Source organism: Rhinatrema bivittatum, chromosome 2 (genome assembly GCF_901001135.1).
Source record: "Rhinatrema bivittatum chromosome 2, aRhiBiv1.1, whole genome shotgun sequence".
Lineage (NCBI taxonomy): Eukaryota > Metazoa > Chordata > Amphibia > Gymnophiona > Rhinatrematidae > Rhinatrema > Rhinatrema bivittatum.
The window spans coordinates 136,379,900-136,384,719 of NC_042616.1; positions in this window are offsets into that span (position 1 = coordinate 136,379,900).

Consider the following 4,820-nt stretch of genomic DNA (forward strand, 5'->3'; position numbering starts at 1 on the left):
GGATGTCATAATGCCTCTGTATCGCTCTATGGTGAGAGCACACTTTGAATACTGGGTGCAATTCTGTTCACCACATCTCAAAAAAAGACGTAGTTGCACTGGAGAAACTGCAGAGAAGGGCAACCAAAAATAAGGGGTATGGAACGGCTGCCCTATGAGGAAATGCTAAAGAAGTTTGGAGAAGACATGACTGGGGGGGGGGGGGGGGGATATGATAGTTTACAAAATCATGAAAGGACTTTAACAGGTTAATATAAATTGGATATTTACTCTCTCAGATAATAGAAGTACTTGGGGGCATTCCCTAAAGTTAGCAAGTAGCTCATTTAAAACAAATCAACGAAAATTCTTTTTCACTCAGTACATAGTTAAGCTCTGGAATTCATTGCCAGAGGATGTGGTTATGGTAGATAGTGTAACTGTGTTTAAAAATAGTTTGGATAAGTTCCTAGAGGAAAAATCCATAAATTGCTATTAATTCCTATGTTCCTTGTTTCTGTCATCCAGCCTCGCCTTGTCTCCCTTGCTCACTTCATCCAGTGTTTTTGTCCACCCTTGGTTTGCCTCTTCAGATCTTTACCTTTGCCTGAACCTGCGAGTCCAGGTCCTGATTCCAAACTATTAGTCATGGCTTCATCAGTGCGGCCAACATCCATGGTGCCATCTTCTCTCGCTTCCTCCCTTGATGGCTGCTTGGCCCTCAGCATCACACCAGCAGTTGTCTGGTCTGCTTACAGCAGCGGATTGCTAGATCGAGGGCGGGAGCACAGCCTTTAGGCAGCCAAAGGCAAGCGTGACAAACACTTCCTCCCAGAATCTCTCATTTCATTTTAATACTTTTTAATTTTAAACTTTGAGAAATTTCAGTTTTCACAAACTCAGAAAATGCATCCTTGATGTGCTGCTATTACTTCTCTTCTCTTGATGAGCTTTCTTGTTAGAGTCAAGAGGTCCACCATCTTAAATGTATATAGTATTTAGTTGGTCATAGGGATAGGGAGAGGTGGTGTTAGACCAGAGATGAAAAGCAATGGGAAATAATAGTTGATTTGTGCTGTGAACTCATTGGTGCTTGTATGTGATGATAGTTGGCAATGCAATGAGGTTAGATATATGCACTGAAGTAATTTTAATGTATACAAAGTACAGTATATTGAACTGTCTAGTTGGGCTATTTTATTACAGTATATTTTCACACAATAGCATAAAGAAGCAGTCACCGTTGTTTGCAGTATCCCAAAGGCCCAATGATAGCAAAAGTGTAACCGAGACGGCCTTGGCATCTATATTTGAGTTAATGCAACATTGTAAAGAAAATGTTGCTCTAGTGATAACCTAAAAGTCATTTTACATAGTGACTTACTGTATCTTTACTTGCCGGTCTGACTTAAATCATATTGTGTTAATTTGTCTAATTTGCATTGTTTCTGACTTTTTTTTTGTATTTTTGCACTTTCAGTGGGTAAGATGCACTGGATGAGCAAGGTGGATATTTTGTGCATTTTTTCTGTAGGGCAGATGTTAACAGAATTGGGAGTAGGCCCAGTTGGAAAATATATATATATTGGGGCAGATTTTCAAAGGGTTACACGCATAACCCCTGAAAAGCTGCCTCTGCTTGTGCCGAGTCTATCTTGCATAGGCTCGGCTGCGCGCGCAAGCCCCGGGACGCGTGTATGTCCCTGGGCTTCAAAAAAGGGGCGGGAAGAGGCGGGTCTGGGGGGCATGGTGGCGATCCTGGGCGGATCAGTGGGTGGGAAGGGGGCGTGGTGGCGGTCTGGGGGCAGTCCTGAGTCCTCCTGCACAGCGGCCTGTGCCGGGGATGGCGCACCGGCACACGCAAGTTACGCCTGCCTTGGGCAGGCGTAACTTCTGAAATAAAGGTAGGGGGGATCTAGTTAGGGCTGGGGGGTGGGTTAGATAGGGGAAGGTGGGGGGAGCGGTAGAAAAGTTCCCTCCGAGGCCGCTCCGATTTCGGAGCGGCCTCGGAGGGAATGGAGGCAGCCTGTGCGGCTTGGCGCGCGCAAGTTGCACAATTGTGCACCCCCTTGCGCGCGCCGACCCTGGATTTTATAACATGCGCGCGGCAGCACGCGCATGTTATAAAATCGGGTGTAGATTTGTTTGCGACGGGTTGCGCGAACAAATCTGCGCCCGCGCGGTTTTAAAATCTGCCCCATTATATATATATTAGTTTGTACACCGCTGAGGCCATTCATGTTAAGCAATAAATCCATTTTAATAAATGAAAAAAAAGAGAAAAATATTTCTCTCTCTCTCTCTCTATATATATATCTATCTATCTATCTATCTATCTATATATATATATATATATATATATATATATATATATATAACATGAAAATACTCCTGACTGTCCCATTTTCCTTTAAGGTAAAGTAGAGCAATAGTTAGCGGTCATCGAGGCTTTAAAGCTCAGTTAAGAATTTTTCTTTGTTAAATATAGAAAGTGCTGAAGTAATTTACTGAGTAAAAGCTTTCAATGAAGCATAGTTGGTGCAAGTTTTATTTCATTTTTAATTCTTGTGTTACTGTTCTGTCTGCAAAGCACAAAAGGAGAGATTCCAATATATGGGATCTACAGCAATGGTTTGTTGTATTGATTTAAAATTTCTTCTTCTTGGCACTGTGCCTGCCTGGTATGCAGCAACCCAATGCTTCTTTTTTCAGAAAGTTGGTCAAGTATCCAAGACTTCTTTGGACCATGCTCAGTCAGCATACAAAAGTCTGTTAGATTGTTTTTATGCATTGGTCTCACAGATCTCATTAAGAGAATGGTAGATGCCATTCTAGTTAGGTTGCAAAAGAGAGAAGAATTCAGAACTAGGATGCTTGACATCTTCCTATTTGTGGAGAGCTCTAAGGACATCTTGGCAGTTCTGTCTATGAGATCCTTTAGAAGGTGCAGAGGAGGATGTGAGCGTCCCCTCTCTGCCTTCAGTGAATAAAAAGGCAGACATGATTTATTGTATCCAGAAGGCTCTGGGATTTGAGATGCAGCAGCTGCCTTGCCAGTCAGTGGTGGTCAAATCCACTCAAGGAGGCCAAAAGGACTGTAGCCCATTCTTTGGTGCTCCAGAGGAAGGACACTCCTACTATAGACTGACTTGAGAGAAGTTATTCAGAGGGCTATGTTCAGTACCCACATAGCATCAGATTAGTTCTTCTTGACTCAATATACAGGCAGGACATTCTGAAGAGTGTGAAGCACAGCTTCCTCTGAAGTAGCTCGATGACTTAAGAGTCATTGGTGGACAAGAGTGTAGAGTGTGGAAAGCACATGGTTCATTTATTTATTTATATTTTTATTCTCCTCTTTTCAGTACTTCAGCGTGTACATCAAAGCAGATTACATTCAGGTACTGTAGGTATTTCCCTATCCCCACAGGGCTTACAATCTAATTTTGTACCTGAGGCAATGGAGGGTAAAGTGACTTGCCCAAGGGCACAAAGAGCAACAGTGGGATTTGAACCCTGGTTTTCCTGGGTCGTAGCTCACTGCTCTAACCACTAAGATACTCCACCCTTTGATGTTCTTGAAATGGCATCTAGAGCCTTTGCAGTGGGTCTATCTCTGATCCGTAAACGCGCTTTTTCAGTTGCAGGTCCAACAATATGGAACGCTTTGCCTGACTATATCCGATTGACCTCCAACCGTAGAGATTTTAAAAAATCACTGAAAACTTACCTATTTACCCAAGCTTTCCAGCTACAATAGTTTGTATAAATTCATGATTTTCAACTAACTTTTTAATAATTGTCTGTATTTTAATTTGTGTATGTTTTTGACCATGTGTAAACCGCCTAGATGGATATATATTTATCCATTGAGCGGTATATAAAAACTTTTAAATAAATAAATAAATAAATATTAGCACCCACAGGCTCACTTGGCTGTGGACCTCAGACCTATGACTGGATGTCCAGGAAAGACTTGCTGAAGTGTCTTGCAATGGGGAGAATCTTTTGGGAGATAAGTTCAAGGAAGCAGCGGCTCAGAGTGAGGAACACTGTGTGATGCTTCAGACCCTTTCTACTGCCATTCCAGACCCACCCTCCTCAACCAGGAGGTACCAGAATAGGGCACCAAGAAGGCATTTCTATCAGCCCCAAAGACACTTCTCACTGCCCCCTCAGCCTTGTCAACAGCAGGACCCACATGCTTATCTTCCACAGCAGAGGACCACAAAGCTACAGCCCGCACTGCAGCCACAACATGAGATGGAAGCCCGCACTGCAGTCAAAAACATGAGATGGAGTTTTGACTGGATCACATGAAGCATAGCCAAAATCTGAATGTCCATGCTAAAGGACCTTCCTATTGGAGGCAAGCTAAGGATATACGTAAACTGTAGGCCTCAAATAACTTTGGATACTTGGGTCCTTAGCATAATTTAAAAAAAAAATAAAAAATTATGCCTATTGGACAGATCCGCTTGGTCTGTCTCAGCATCCGTAATAACTACAAAAGGCGCTCTCCTCCCGCTTCGAGGCCAATGCAGCCAAGTCACTTCCGCCATGGGGAAAAGGGTGGGGATTTTATTCCAAGTAGTTTCTGATCCCAGAGAAAAGAGGGGCTCTTTCCTATCCTAGACTCGAGAGCTTTGAGCAAGTTCTGAAAAGGTCAAAGTTCAAAATAGTTTTCCCAGTCACCTTGATTCCTTTTCTCAAAAAAAGTGTCTGACCATGCTGTTTAGATTTAAAGTATACTTACACCCACATAGAGAGATTTCCAGGCCACAGGAAATATCTTAGATTCATAATAGTAAAACACCACCTTTAATATTATATACTGTTCT